Source organism: Gambusia affinis, linkage group LG07 (assembly GCF_019740435.1).
Source record: "Gambusia affinis linkage group LG07, SWU_Gaff_1.0, whole genome shotgun sequence".
Taxonomy (NCBI): domain Eukaryota; kingdom Metazoa; phylum Chordata; class Actinopteri; order Cyprinodontiformes; family Poeciliidae; genus Gambusia; species Gambusia affinis.
Window position 1 is genome coordinate 22,556,812 of NC_057874.1, and position 16,911 is coordinate 22,573,722.

General features: G+C 35.7%; 1 protein-coding gene across 4 annotated transcripts in view; it reads left to right on the forward strand.

The window, feature by feature from the left end:
- Nucleotides 1–16,911, forward strand: part of LOC122833988 (cadherin-22-like) — a 162,019-nt gene that overhangs the window by 20,044 nt on the left and 125,064 nt on the right. The window contains exons 1-3 of one of the 4 annotated variants that reach the window (XM_044122019.1): nt 2,091–2,146; nt 2,244–2,315; nt 3,024–3,153. The exons of 2 other annotated variants lie outside the window; for them this stretch is intronic. The gene's annotated coding sequence lies outside the window, so the exon portion shown is untranslated. Of the gene's footprint in view, nt 1–2,090; nt 2,147–2,243; nt 2,316–3,023; nt 3,154–4,621; nt 4,713–16,911 lie in introns of those variants that run through there. One more of the 4 variants, XM_044122021.1, reaches the window with a different exon arrangement.

A 16,911-nucleotide genomic window follows, 5' to 3' on the forward strand; every position in this document is an offset into this window, starting at 1 on the left:
GTTTCTGTTTACTGGATGCAAGGCTAAAGACCTTTGACTCTAAAATGGCTTGTCTATGAATGCTTAATCACCATTTGACACAATTATCCAGCTTACAGTGTAAGGTTGACAATGTAGCTGTACTGCCTTCCTGAACCAAACTATCAATCAAATATTTAACAAATTAATTTGGATTTACTTGGACCTCAGTGTGAAAGTGCCTTTGGTTACTTTTTCTACAATTTCTAGTCCTGTTAATATTCCTAGAATTTAAGAAACAAGTTTGCCAATTCTAATTTCCAGTAACTTTAATAGGTTTGATTACCTCACATATTCTCTTGACAAATAAACACAACATGCTGCAACATTTACCAGTCCACATGCATAGGATTTATTTGACAACTTTATAAACTTGAACATGTTTTTCTCTGGTGATTTAAAGAAGCATTGACACTGATGACCTTGCTCTGAATTTTCTTTTTTCCTGCTTTTATAGAGAAATCATTAGTAAAATGATTAAAAAAGTAAATATTTCAAATGCACGACCTATTCAGGAGAATTTGCTAATTAAATTTCAGTTTTCTGGAAATCAAAACAATGCTTAGATTCTCTGCTTTCTTTCACTTTCAGACAAGGTGTTGAAATGTCCTTTCTATTAAGACTAATCTTGTTCTGTCTAAAGACAATTATACATAAACCCTAAGAATATATTTTTAACACTGTGACATTATACTACACTGTAATTGAACACAAGTGCAGTTCTCCTGTTTGTTAAACATAATGTTGATAAATGAAGCATGTATTTAATATTTTTTTGTCATTTCTCTGGGACACAATGACAAAGAAATTCTCATGCAGTCATAGTTTCTTTTGATTTTTAGAGGTTAATATAATACTAAGGAAAGACAGAATGCCAACTCAGTCATGCAGACTTCACCAATACCTGGCACTCTTCTTTTAATGGTTGCTGATCCACTCTCTTGTTTCTCCTTCTTTTCTATCTCCTCCTAAACCTCTATGTCAATCTTTTCCTCCTTTTTTCATTCCTTCTATCTTTTACAACACCACAGCTGACACCGTCCTTGTTTGCTATTTAACAGCAACAATAATAAACTTTATAGCACTTTCACAAAGAATTCAGTGTTGTAACAGCAGTACTATATATATATATTGTGTATATTCTGATATTTTTTCTTTACTTTGAACACAGACCTTCTTCAAAAATGTTCCTTTGCAATAAGGACATGTGTACCTGGTCAGCCAGTATAGAGTGATTTTAATTAATTAAGCAGATTAATCATTAGTTTAGTGTAACTTTGCTCATAGGCTGCCGAGAATTTTCTGTGTGCCCTGAACATATCCAAAAACACAAACATGACACTATATAAAAACATTATATTAAAATGAGCTGTTTTCAAGAGGTATAGTTTATCTGGTAAACAAACTTCATTGAAGTGCTTTGTCTCATTTATTAAATATAACACTATCTAATAAACTACAAAGAAAACTTGCAGTCAATGCTCCTCCAAAGCGCAAAAAAGAGACGGTGATAAAGTGGCCTATGTGATGTTTGTACTTTAATCTGATTGAAATTATATTTCATGACGTTAAATGGCTGTTCATGCTTGAAAAGCTCTTTAGTTACCTTGGATAAAAAAACAAGTCCACAAAGAGGACTATCGGTGATGTAAAAATAACAATTGCCTCATTGGAAATGCTTGCTAGCAGTTTTTGATGCCAACGATGCGACCACTAGTTATTTGATTTAAGTTACAATATTTTCCTATATATGGACAGTTTGGTCTGAATAACTTTTTCCCTGAAAAAAGAAATAACTTAAAAACTGCCTGTGCTATTTGCTATTAACCCAGATTATCTTGTCTACCATGGCATTTAACATACTTTTCTAAGAATTTACTCTGCTTGTGTAGTGTTGAGGTACAGCTCAACAGGCAGAGCAACAATTATTAATTGTCATGAGTTGAGTTTTTCCTTCCTTCAGTGTTGCTTAATGCCCACCACCTGGGTGTAATTGCCATGGCTGTTTTTTTTGTTTTGTGATTGTGTTTTCTGTTTCTCCGGTGTATTTAAGTTCACCTGTTGTTCCCACTGGTCGTGGGATCATTGTTGTTTGCAGCTGGATTCGCAGTTAGTTGTCATTGGAAAGGTACCAGCATGGCAATAAAGTGATCATTTTCAAACTTTAAGCTGAACTCCTGGATTTACCTGTGTTCACCATGATGCGTCACAACATTTTCTTTCAGTCTCTCCATTAGTCCTCTTCCAATTAGAGGATTTTGGGTTTCACACTCTACCTGGCAGCCAGTCTTCAAACCGTATGTTTCTGTTATTTTTCAAATTTTTTTATGAGTAAGTGGCTTTTTGGAACATAGATAAAGCTATAAAAATGCAATGTCTACCTGTATATTATTTATTTAGTCCTTTATCTCACTGTCTTACTGGTGTGCTGACAGTCTGATTCTAATGGTGACAGACATTGCACCTACACGGTGCAAGCTCTTATCCACCACTAATCCAATGCAATTTTTCAGTCTACTTTCTATCTTGAAATCCATCAAATCTCAAGGTTCCTAATCCTCTCCTCTAAAATGAACTACACACATGGTTGCATTTAATAGTAAAAATTCTGTCTGTTCAGCTGGACAAAAAATAAAAAACATCCATGCAGGTAGCTAACTCTGTTATCATTTGGACAAAAAAGAAAAAAGAAACAAACAAAAAAAACATCCTCATCCTTAAACTCTATCTTGCAGACTACCATTGTAGATTCAGCCAGGCTGAAATCTTCATATGATAGAAAGTTACTGTAGGCAAATTTTATCCTCTGCATGTTTAGTCTGTGCAATGAAAACTATCACTGTTGCAAAATTATTTATGGGAATATTTCTTCCACAGTGAAAAGTTTTTGAATACATGTATGTAAATAATTCATGAAGAATAATTTAGTAAGCTTTGAACTTCTAGAGTCATTGCTAACTGCAGAAATATTTACTACCAAATCAAACATGTCTTATCTTTTGCAGATGTGGCTGTGAGATTTTTTTTTAGGAGGATAAGAAGATACACCACACTGGCAGGAGTACACAGACTGTGAAGGGAATGATTCTTATGTCATGTAAATTTAATTGGAATTCTGGGAGAAGGTGATATCAGGTAACTGCCAAGCGATGTTATTTTTAATTGACTGGAAGAAATCAAAGTTGACCTAAAATCTTTAGTGGGACGCAGTCAAGCACAACCCACTCATCCAAAACATATTGTGGCTTTATGTGTTGGACTTTACTCTATATTCTTCTTTTTCTTTTTTTAATAATATATGAATATTATTGAAGTAATTTATTTCAGTAACTCAATTTAATGAAAGAAGCATATTTCTTATTTTTTGATAATTAGACACAATGAAGTTTAGAAGCCTTTATTTCTGATAATTATGATGACTTTCTGCTCACAGCTAATAAAAACACATTAATATAAAACTTTTACATCAAACTAATCAATATAGAAATGTGAGCTTAATGAGAAGCATATTTATTACATACTTTAAGGTTATGCTTTTCAAAAGATAGTTTAAATCTGACATCATTAGAATGAATCTTCTAATTTATTGGATATCACTGTATAACTTTGGCAGTAAAAAAGTGGAACACTTAAATTCCAATGTTTTACAATTTTACTGTGGTGCCAACCAGAAGGCAAAACTCTTAACAGTTTGTGTGCTGGATGCTAAGGGTTTGCAGCAAGATTAGCTGTCCTTTCCCTGATTATAAACCTGTACAAGTATGATGTGATTGTTCATTTCACCCTGATCATGTCATGATTTGTGGTTGAATGAAGAGAACACAGTGATGGATGAGCACAGAACAGACTGAATGATGACAGAGTAGACAATAACCAGCAGCTCCAATTGCATGTTGTACTTGTTAAGTTGTAGGAGGAAATACAGTCCTTGCTGTTCTTTATTCTGAACAGTGTCTTTGTTTAAGATCCAGGTTGTAATAAAGTGTGGTTCTTCGAAACTGGGAGTGATCCACAGAAGGCTCTGTGTTGTTCAGGATGGTGACGGGAAGGAGTGTGGAATAGTTCCTTTGATCCGTCTTACGTATTTTAAATAAATAAGTAAGTTTACTTTTACTTGACCATATCAAAAAGCAGTCACATTAAGTGTTCTGTATAAGACCATTATTTAAACAAATCCTTTGCCTTTTTAGATTTGTGTACTTTGGGAGATGTGTTACAATGTCATTGAAACTATTTAGGATTGATGATGATGATAAATTGATATATTCATAATAATCTACAAATGTCTGATTTTACATCACGCTATTTATTTTCTCTAAATTCTTGTTTTTCTTGTACTTGTTAGTTTTGCGTTGGTGCTTGTATTGTATTGTTTTTTATTAGCTTGCAGTTAGTGTTGCTTTAGCGGGGGTCTCAAACTCCAGTCCTCGAGGGCCGCAGTCCTGCAACTTTTAGATGTGCCTCTGCTGCACCACACCTGAATAGAATAATTAAGGCTCTGGAGAACTGGTCTACACAAGGTGGAGGTAATTAAGCCATTTCATTCCAGTGTTTTGTACCTGTGGCACATCTAAAAACTGCAGGACTGCGGCCCTTGAGGACTGAATTTTGAGACCCCTGCAAGTTTAATGTATCAAATTTTGGTCACATTTGGTTTAGTATTTCTGTAGGAAATATTTTGATGACTTATTTTGGTGAGTAATATTTGTCACTTTTTTCATTTCATATTCATATAAATTTACTTTATGTTTTTCTGCATCAGTGTGTAAGCCGATGTAATATTTATGCATTGTATAAGCTTTATTTAAGTTTTAGTCTGATCTAATCTAAACTACACATTTTGCATATTATTGAATATTTAAAGGTTTGCTCTTTTAAATGATATGTGCAGACAAAATACATCAGTTATAAAACACTCATTGTCAAATATACAATGTACACTTTTGAATTAACATTTCATGCATTTTACTGTTTTATACATTAGTTATAAATATATTTATGTTCTCAAATATACTTGCACAGATGTTCAATTTATTTATGTGAATGGGTGTGTGTATCTGTGCAAAAATAAAACGTGAAAGAAAAGCATTCAAAGCTAAGAACTTAAATCTTGACTGGAATGGCTTTGGGCATTTAGCAGAGTTGAGAAAATTACTTTTCTGTTTGTATGAAAATAACAAATATCCCAACATGTGTACACAAATCCTATGACAAAGACTTACCAATATCTTTACCCACACACACTAACATATTAACCTGGGCAAACATACACACCCACGCCCACACACGCACACACACGCGTGCGTACACCCTTCCACATGTAAACACAAATCCTGGCACTGATTTGACAGGTGAGAATAGCTTACAGCTAGGTTAAAGGGGGAGCACACTACAAATGCAGGTCACCTCTCATGGGACAGAGACATTTCTTAGCAGTGTGCTAGAGAAACAAAAAACAGAAATACACAGAGTAATTTAATAATTGAGTTCCTCTCAATAATCCTTTGGTTGCCTGATTGTTTTCTTCTTCTTTTCATCTCCATTTACATTACAGATGCAGCTTCTTTATTTAATCCTGCCTGAATATATGTCAGCAAGTACCAGATAAGTTGCCCTTCTTTTTTGACAGGTTTTAACAATATTCTTTTTTTTTTGTATACATCTTGAACTATATAACCAAAGACTTCACTGTATTTTATTGGATTTGTATTTGATTGACCAACAGAAAATAGCTTGCAATTGTTTTGTGTAAGAACAATTGTTTGTGGATTAAAAAATATTTACTTCTAGAAATTAAAATTTGTGTCATGCAGTAGTATTTGACTCCACAGTGTCAACACTTTAAGTTTACTTCTACAGTTGAAATATTTTGGGGTATATTTTAACCACTTTTGCAAATCTAGAGACATGTTGTTGCCATCTTTCTTTACAACATGGCTGAAGCTGAGTTAGATTACAGTTTTCAAAACTTGAAATATAAATTAAGTTTTACAAAGTGGGGGAGCCATTCTAGCAATTGAATTTGTCTTAATCTACCTCATTCTTCTCCGTGTACTCTGCATGTATATTGACCATTGTCTTACTAAAAGTGAACATTAAATTGAGTTTCAAGTCTTTTGCCACCTCTTATACTGTAGATTTTCTTATTATTGCTGTGAGCAACTTCCCTCTCTATCCTGTCAAACAAAATCTCCACATCATGATGCTGTGGTACATCTGCAGTGTTAAGTTCTTGTTGCCACACATATTTGCTTTGTCCCTGAGGGTAAACTACAAAACAGGACTTGACTTTCTTTCCACAATGTGGAAGTCCGAATTCTGAGATTAAAGTCGGAATTCTGAGATTAAATCCAAATTCTGAGATTAAAGTCGGAATTCTGAGATTAAATCCAAATTTTGAGATTAAAGTCGGAATTCTGAGATTAAATCCAAATTCTGAGATTAAAGTCGGAATTCTGAGTTTAAAGTCAGAATTCTGAGATTAAAGTCGGAATTCTGAGATTAAATCCAAATTCTGAGATTAAAGTCGGAATTCTGAGTTTAAAGTCTGAATTCTGACTTTCTGACTTTAATCTCAGAATTTTGAGGTTAAAGTCAGAATTCAGACTTTAAAGTCAGATTTATGTATTTATTTACTTTTTCGGTGGCCCTAATCCTCTTCTGTACTCTTAAGAGAAAAAAATTGAAAAAATAAAATTAAAAAATAAGGTGCTATAGGTGCCTGAATGCTTCAGTTTAGGCCAGGGGTGGGCAATCCTGGTCCTCGAGGGCCGGTCTCCTGCAACTTTTAGATGTATCTCTACTTCAACACATCTGAATCAAATAATGAGGTCATTAGCAGGACTCTGGTGAACCTGACTGCATTTGGAAGGTGATTCAGCTATTGGATTCAGGTGTGTTGGACCAGGGAGACATCTAAGAGTTGCAGGACACCGGCCCTCGAGGACCAGGATTGCCCATCCCTGGTTTAGGCCTATGTCTTGTTATTTTGTCTTGGTATGTCTGCTTTTGTGCTCTTTTCTTTGTATTTACTCAATATATCTTGAATAAAAAGATTTATTCAAGGCTTAGAATATTGTTTTTCCATCTAATATTTTGTTAAACATCAAAAGACAAAGAAAAATATGTACACTTAGTATAAATAATATACAATATATACCGTTTTATTGCTTGGAAGACTACTGATGGCAATGGCTGATTTGGATCATTTTTAGGAGTTTTCAGACTATACGCTTTAGATCATTTTTTTTTGTACGATAAAATCCAAACTATGACATCAAATTTTATGAAATAGTCTGAATTTTTGGATCTGGCATGACAAAATAGAAAAAAAAAAGTTTTGTTTGGATTTTAGGGTGTTGTGTAGTTTGATTTGATTGTAGTTTCATTATTATTTTGTGTTCCTTAGTTTAGTTAGAATAATCTTCCTGTTTCTCTTCAGTTCGGTGCTTACTGATTCTAGCTCTGTATGTTTATTTCTTGTCTAGTTACTTTAGTTTTAATATGTTTTGTTTGGTTTGCTGCTAGATTCATTTTCTTGTTTTGCCCCCTGTGCCACATTTTCTCTTCGTTTCCCCTCTCCTCAGTTTGACTTCTGCTTTCTTCCCTCACACCTGCTATCAGTTAGCTAACCAGCCCAGGTTCATTGTTTTTGCATTAAACTTGAGCACCTCTTTCTCAGCCTCTCCTCACTGCGTACCTTCCCCTTCTTTGTCTGTTTTTCCTTGTTGGCTCTTTTTGCTGTGGATTACTTTTTGTTTCTACCCTGGCTCACTGTGATTCTTCTAAGTTTTGTTAATCATTTTATATATTAAACATTCATCATCAACTCTCTGCTTCTGCTGCTCTTGCATTTTGGTCCTACTTTAAAACCACACCTTATGACATTTTTAAGCAAAATCAAGTCCCAAACAATCTTAGCTCCATCCTTTTCATCCAAATTCATATTTATGCCAAGATTTATTTTTTTCCTTTAAGACTCCAGCTGTTTAAGATGAGACCTCTTGAGAGTCAAAATACTATGTGTTTGCTGTCAATTAAAGGTCACCATATCAAAATCAGTTCCCTTGTCTTTTTTTAAGACAAGCATACCTGATTTTGTGGTTGGAAAAAAAGATTTCTATATCTGTACTTATGACTCTGAGAAGTTAAAAGCCAAGTGGATGATGTGTGATGTATTTAAGGACATTCCTTCCTGTTACTCAAATTCAATGGAGGTGAAGTCTAACTAGAAAGACAGACTTTTAGAGTGTGTCCAAGTTAGAAATGTTCACAACGTGTTGTTAATGCTCCTGTTTATTTGCCAAATTGATGTTAGAAATTGTTCTGGTAATATAATAGAATTGTTAAAAAATATCATTATGTTGAAGGTCTAAAACATTATACAATCATCAAAGTGTAATTATTTATTTTAAGTCATCCATTTACAGTATTCCTACCACAGAAGCATTACAAAAACATTTACCACTGCTCCATTAAAAGAAAAATGCAAAATTTAAAAACAAATCTGTAGATTTGGGCATTTTTACTGTAAAAGGTTTCACTTTCAATCTCAAACTCTTTTCTCTGTGAACTTGCCATTAACAAGCTTAAGCTTCACTAAAACTAAAGATTAAAACTGAAATTATTTATGAGGATAGTAAGGTCATGCAGTTAAATAGGCTCCTGGTTTCCCAAAAACTTTATCATTAATGCACTTTCCACACACCCATTTGTGGATATGTCTAAGATTTTTGGTTATCTTTCAACTATAACTCAAGACTTGGCACCAAAGCAGATGAATTTGCTTCTGCCAGCATCTTGGCAAATCACAGGATTAGGAAGAAGAAAAAATAAAGCAGTAAAATGTTTTCTAAACATATGGTCCAGCTGCTTTTCATCTTTTCTAATCATTTTGAGGAATTAAAGCAACATTTCAAAGATAAAGTATGGCAAAACAGCCAATTAATTAAAGTTCCACATCTGGGATCACTATTATCCATGGAAACATGGTGATTGTATTTACATCCATATCAGACTGATGTCAGGCTGATTTACTACAGGGCTGAGGGAAAACCAGAAAACCCAGGAAAAAAAACAAAAAACAGAAGTGCTTAGACATGTAAAGCCCAGTGCTCTAATGTGAAAAGGAGAAACTGTTAACGACTGAATTATTTTGACATTCTCTTTAGCTGTTATAGTGTAAGACTTGTCATTTCACTCTTGTTCTCTTTTGTGACAGGATATTGTATCAAACCTTAGAAAAAACTATGTGATAAGTAAAGACATGAATGACATTTATCTGATTTAATAAATAGTTTCTCCTAAAATCCATTTCATCCTGACAAATACTCCTTCTCATAAATATATTTCCACTTTCTTTAGGCTTCAAGAACAAAAACAGCCTCATTTAAAATGATGTAAGTGGGTTCAGCTGAATTTGGGCGCTGGTTTAAGTGTGCTACTTTGTTTCACTACATTTGGTTTCGTTTTCTTTTTCAGTTGTCAGTATAGTACTATTTTGTACAGAGCTGGCATAATATGTCAGGTGGATTTAGGGACTGAAGGTAGGGCTAATGGCACAGGCTAACAAGTGACATTCTCTCATTAAGTGGGAAGAATTGCTTGAGTGGCCAGTCAGGTGGAGGACATTAAACAAGGTCAGAGCCTCAGGCTGCCATGAAAAAAATAAGTGAAAAAGGAAGACAGGCAAAAGGACAAGATATTTGCTGTGCTTAGAGAAAGCTCTTCTCTCCTTTGACTGGCAGAACATCATAGGAGAAGAGTTTGAAGTTTGGACTTTGGTCCCCACTGTGTTTGAACATGAAACTATTTCGGTCCTTGGCAGTGTGTGTGTGTGTGTGTGTGTACTTATAGAGGACCACTTTCACAGTATTTACTAACAAAGGGAGGAAATTTGAGGAAAGTGAGAACCTTTTTTTGCAGGTCTTTTGTTCTCTAATAGTTAGCTTTAGAAGTATGGTGTGAATTAGGTTTTGGTTAAAGTTAGGGTTAGGAATAAACTAGTAATAGTTAGGCTCAGTAACAATGTCTCTATTAGGCATAAATTCAGTTCCTAAAATGAATGGAAGTCATTACAAATTCCTCAGTCTGTATAGAAGTACAAGGATGTGTGTGTGTGGGCATGTGTGTTCAGTATGGTTTGTGTTGTATCTATTGAAACTGACTTTGCTGACCATCACCATGGGGCAAAGTGAATAGTCTCTTTTCTGGAGGGCTATGAGAGTTGCTAACAGAAAGGGAAATCAATAATGTCAATAGGATGAGCATTAGGAAGGCCAAGTGGCTTTAACAGCCCCATTGTCATTCTACTGTTTTTGAAAAGCCGTTTGTGGGCTGTTCTTTCTGCAGTCTTCAATTTTCAGACAGTTGAGGAAGACAGACAGTCATGTAGACAGGGAGACAAAGATGGAAGGGGAGAGACAAAGAAAGGAACCTTTGCAGATAAACAAACTGGAAGGCCATTCTGACATATCATCAGTTTGACCGCCTTTCACAGAGGGTTGAAAGATGTTGCTTTTTCCAGCCCATCAACCTCTTAACTGAACTCTAGTTGTTTACTTATCAGCTTTAAACACTGCACACATTTCTCTTCATCAAGGAGGCTGGTCTTTCTAAGCCTTCATGTGCTATTAACTTCAATTATTCCACATTCATTGCACCATTTAAAATGCTTTTTCATTTAAGCAAATTCAGATTAACCACATCTCACTGAGGTTCAAGTAGAACTCTAATGAGCATTGCTCCTGCAGTGGCAGAGGAGGTAATAGTGCACAGATTTCAAAAAGTTTATTGCCACATTTCTTGCAAGCTAAAGTTACAGTATTTTAAGTCTGATTGCTTGAACATGCCTAAATATCTAGATAATCTTCTGTCTATCTGGACTTTACATTGGTCTGCAATCATATATAAAATGGGGATGCCTTTACCTAATGGCTTTAGGTTACTATAGAGGATGCTGGGCAAATCTCAGTAAGCGGGAGCTAGATCTACAAGACATATTACAATAAAAACAGAAATGTAAAATCACTCAAACTTTTGAATATGGCTTACATAATCTAAGTCAGGTTTTTTTTAAATCTTTGGAAATAAATACAAAATTGATATTAGAATACACTATGTTTTTCACAAGTGTTTCTGTTCTCAAATAAACTTATCACACAAATGTGCCATTTTAATTGATTCCAAAACAGAGATAATCCTACTTGGCTGTTGCATCTGTACTGACCAGATGCTTCTCATTCAGTGATATAAGTCTGTCTTTCTGCACCGAAGCCCTGTTCTGCCCTGTTCTTTATAGCCCTGAGTGCGTAACTATTTAACTTCCTTGATTGAATTCAGAAATCCCAATTCCCTATAATACAAATATGCGTTCTTACCATTAGATAAATATAAGGGTATTTACTGGCTCTAGAAAAAATGGATTCATTGTCACTAGTAATATTTCTTAGCAAATGTACAGTAACTGTTTTAAAGGTCATCTTCACAATGGTGACTTTGTTCATCTCCTTATACACTATTTGTGTATTCATTGGAGGCAAGACAATTATGCTTGAATAGAACATTTTCTCATCACCAGGCCTTGTCAGAGAGTTTACATGAATACAGTAATGTGGCGAGGTGACCTTAGTTAATATGCAAGGATCTGTGAATATGCAAACGGGTTTTTGTTAAATTGTTGTTGCTTAGTTTTGATTTGGAATAAGTAGGTTTTATTTGTAGATGGAATTTTAGTCTTTGTGTTAAAGGTTTGCCTTTAATATAGATATTAAGTCATTGGTTTGCCCTCCATTACTCTAACTAGATCGCTGGGCTCAATGACATTTGCCAAGAGGCAACGTGGCTCACTTTTTTGGTTGTGAGAGATGTCGCTGCAAATAGCAATTATTAGGTCTTTGCATTGTTGATAAATATGGTTATCTTCTGGGTTAATTAGTGGGTTTAAAAACAGCCTGATGTATTTTTTTAGAAGGCTTATGATCTGTGACGGATGCTGAGCTTCCAGACATATTTTATGCTCTATGTTTTACACCATGGTGAATGTCAGGTTTCCTGTACCGAATGTAACAAAGAAATCCTCAAAATCAAACGGCCCCCTCCATGTTTCACCATTGGTAGAGTTTTCTTTTCTGTAAAAGTTTTATTTTTCTTCTGGTAAACAAAGACCTGATGAAACATTTAGGGCTTCTCAGCAGGCATTTTTGGCAAATTTCAGTTTAGCGTTTTTATAATTTTCTGTCTACAGTGGAGTCCTCTTGGGCAGTGTTTCCCAACCCTGGTCCTCAAGGCACACTGTCCTACATGTTTTAGAGGTTTCCCTGTTTTAATGTGCCTGATTCAACTGATTGAAGTTCAACAAACGCCTGTTAATCAGTCATCAATTGAAATCAGCTGCACTGAAGCAAGGAAATACCTAAAACATGCAGGGCAGTGTGCCTTGACGACCAGGGTTGGGAAACACTGCTCTTGGGTATTCAATCTGGCGTTGCATTTCCAGATAACTCCAATTGAGTAATTATGTCTTTCCACACAAATTTCAGTGCACACTGACATTAGCAGTTAAGAGTTAAAATCTCTGTTGTGGCCCTAAAATGTTGAGTTTGTCTGTTGAATTGTGTTCTGTTCAGTTGTAACCTAACCCAAATTCCATAGCTTAACTTGTTAGCATAGATTTTCCTTGCAAATAAACGGCTGTCCTTTAAGTCACCTGCTTAAGTCAGATTTCCTTTCTGAGTGTGAGCAAGTAGAGCAGAAAACAGAGGACAAGTTTTGAGACTTAGTCTATGGATATATTTGAATTTGGATGTATGGATACAAACATTACTCATTAGAAAACAGTTTGCACATGCTTTGTTTTACAACATTTGCACAAATACATGCGATCACACACAAATCCACACACATTGAGTCATAACTTGATGTGTTTATAGCCATGGGGAAGTCCTTTATGCACATAACTAGATTATCTCTCAGTGAGCTCTGATCAGCTTAATTTGGATTCAACCTACTTAGCCTTCCTTCATCTGCCTGACTGTCTGTCTTCAAGTTTATCTATCAATTTTTGAGCTAGGATTGCAAAACGATTACTTATATATATGTGCATGTCACAAATAAAATCGCTTGTTTTTGATAAGGATTACATTTAAAAATACCTAAATTTCACTGTGTTTTTTCTGTTTTCAGTAACCTAGACCATGTCAAGCACAGCAGTTATTCTATTTTGTAAAAAACAAATAAATCACATAAACTCTCATTGGTTTCTCAAAGAAATGCACTTTCTGCATAGATGGTGTAATTGTTGAAACTATATGTGATTAGCTCATTTTGTCCTTGTTTTGGTAGAATATCAATGTCAAAATAACTAATTCTCTCAATTATTTGCTTAATTGTACAATCATTTGGGACCCCTCAGAAATTCTCCCTATACAGTACCATCCAAAAGTATCCATATCCTTTGAACTTAAATGAATTTCATAGCAAATTTATGAATTGTGTCAACATAAAATAGTGCATATGAAGGGAAAACGATAGATTGGTTTTCTAAACATTTTACAAGTAAAATTCTGAAAAGTATAGCACACATTGACATTCAGCCCTGTTCATGTTAATACCCCTAAATAAAATCCAGCTTTATAAATTGCCTTCAAATGTCACCCAATTACTGAACTGAGTTCACTCAATTTGAGGATAATTGTTACAAAATACTAGTGAACAATCAATATAATCAAAATGAAGCACCAGCCATACCAGACAGCTCAAATTCATAATGATGTTTGAAGTAGGTATTAACAAATTGGTGCAAAGCATCTATTTCATTTAAAATAAATGTCACTTCACACTAAATAAATAAATAGTGTGCCAACATACCAACCTCACTGCCTAAACATTGATTTTATTGTCTTGTTTAAACAAGACAATTGCAGTAGCAAGAAACATCCAAACGAAAGAAAAATGTTTCAGAATAGAAGCTTGTTGGGCGTGCTGTGGTGGTGTAGGGGATAGCGCAACCCACATTTGGAGGCCTTGAGTCCTCGATGCAACCGTCGCGAGTTCAATTCCCGGACCCGACCGGCATTTGCCGCATGTCTTTCCCCCTCTCCTTCCCCCTTTCCTGTCAGCCTACTGTCATATAAGGGACACTAGAGCCCACAAAAGACCCCCTGGAGGGGAGAAAAAAAAAAGAATAGAAGCTTGAAGGTTAGACACAAAAGAAAAAGTATCTCATAATGTTCAAGTTGAGCACTAAACCCTTTCATGCACCTCACATTGAATCTGTGACCTGTCAAAGCGAATGACACAAACAGAAGCACATTTAAATTTGCAGTATACTCTTGTTTTCACTAGTGCAGGAATTAGTCATCCCTTGTGCTCATGAATTTGTGATCAGGCTCTATGTACTTATTGTCGTGACATGCAATGTGATTAAAATTGAATTCATTTTGCATTTTGCAATTTACTGTCATGTGTGTAGCTACATCAGGTACATGTTCTATATTTGCTCATTTACAGAAATTTGCTAATCACTAATCATTGGGACCAAAATAAATTTGTATAACCAAAAAAATTTAATCTAGCTTTGATTCATACAGAGTTTTAACCCTCATTTATTGAGGAACAATTGATTAGTGGACGGCAATATTGACATTTTCAATTTTACCCAATCGCTAACGTTCGGCTGTAACAGATGTAATGCTCCATCTTGACATTATGAAGCTTACCGGAAATTGTCTCTGCTGTATACAACCCACTGTGAAGAGAGAAATGCTGAGCTGAATGAGATGGCCATTAATATGCAATGGAAAGGCTAATTTTCATCTGTAGTAACTTTTTTACTTTATTTAGAGGGCAATGTATCTGGAATCTGAGTGGTGATTGAATGGTAAGCCCTCAGTCCTAGAATTTAGCCTTTGGTCCTGGATGTAAGGTTTTATAACATGTAATTTTTCCCCTTTTTGGTGATGAGCTTCAAGTCTAGTTCATTACTGAGGTTGAGTGAAATAAAAGATGAGGGCAAAGAATCAAGAATGGCAAAGACACAAAACCAAAGGGAAAAATGGATAAAGAGACACAAAAATAGCAAAGGAAAGGTAGGGACAAAGAGCCTATCAGAAAGCATGAAATCCTTAGCAAAAGAATTGGGATAGAAATAATGAGGAACTGAAGGAAAGTGGGGATAAGTGAGGAATGGAAGAGAAGGAGGGTACAGCAAAGACAGAAGTGAGTAGGGTTGAAGAGACACTGGGCCTGGGGGATTGCTGCGCGTTTATCCTCCTCTGCAGAAGGCTTCAGAAGCACTACCTCAAGAAAAGACTTAAAAGCAGGGTGGCGGCTGCTCAGTGCTGATCTGTTAATACCCACAGATACATGGGACTTCGCCATAACACTCTGGGGGTGGGGTGGAGTGGCACGGTGTGTAGGCGTGAGTATGTGTGTATTTTGCCTCATGTGTTCCAGGATTGTATCATATTTCTGCAGAAGATATTTCATCCTTACTCCTAGCTTGGCCCATCTCACCCGGAGACATGAACTAACTGAAGCGATTAAAAGATTAGATTGGACTATCATGTGGTTGTGTGTCAACGTTGCCACCTTAAGCTGCTGCTGCTATAAGGGTGGAGCTGGGATGTTGGACCAGTTAGACTACCCTGTTTTAAGATCCTGTATAAATAGACTTTTGCCTCTTGAGAATCAGTGTAAAACACCCTCAGAGTCTCAATGTGCAGCAAAAATATACACACTGGGAGGTGGAAAAGCTGCATGGGATTTGAGATGGATGTTGCAGAGAGGACCCTGTCATGTGATCTCAGAGGTTGTACATTATTAATTCAATAAATGTAATCTAGAGTATTTTTGTATTGTGGGACACAGAATTTAACCCTCCTGTTATATGTTGGGTCAAATTGACCAGTTTTAAAGTTAATTATTTTTTTTTTGAACACTTGGGAGTATTTTTTTTTGCATGAAACTTTTTTCTATTTGTCTTAATAGGTGCACTCACATCATTGCACAAATATTGATTGAAATTGTTAGTATTGGAGTTAATAGTCATATACACAAATGTTTTGGAGGAATTTTTTGGTTTCTGACACCATTGCAGGATTAAACACTCCCCGGGTCAAATTGACCCACGATCATTATTGCGGTACCTCAGAAACAAACGTAACCGAAAGGTTAAAAGATGTTCTATTGACAGCAAAATAAGAAAAGTTTGATTTCAGAAATTCCTGGAAGACAACCAGATTTTCTATAATCATGCAGCACCCCATACAATGTACTTTGTGGAATGTAGTCGCAGGCTTCCTCCAGGTCCACAAAGTACATGTAGACTGGAGAAGCGTACTCATGTGAGCCCTTTAGGAATTCTGTGAAAAAAGACAAACTGATCCCATTTTCCACGGCCAGGACAAAAACCATATTGCTCCTCCCGATTCCAAGATTTTATTGTCAGAGTCTCTCTTTCTGATTCTCAATAGATCGTCACACACATTCTCCTGTCCTGCTTCTTCTTGTTTTGTTTTTATTCTAAGTTGGGACTACCATTTTAGGCACAATGTCCAGATTCTTCAGCATTTCAGGCCACATATTATCCACACCTGGTGTCCTGTCTTTTCTCAGGCCTCTGCCACAGTGATTGAATCACCTTCTCCTGGGTCTTCAGTATGTACCTCCTCCAAGGAGTACATCGTGATTGAATTGACAATAGTACTAGGAAAGCTTGCCTTTCTTTGTCTACATAAGCTTTGTCAGAGTGGTTTCAGATGGTGACGCCTGTGGGTAGGAAAGATATCCTGTAGGGTTCTGTATTACAGTGACTCTGATGAAGCCTCAGTCTGAAGAAAGTCTGTTGTATTATAGTCACATAAAGCAGGTGGTCAGGGTTTTCTATTATGTTCT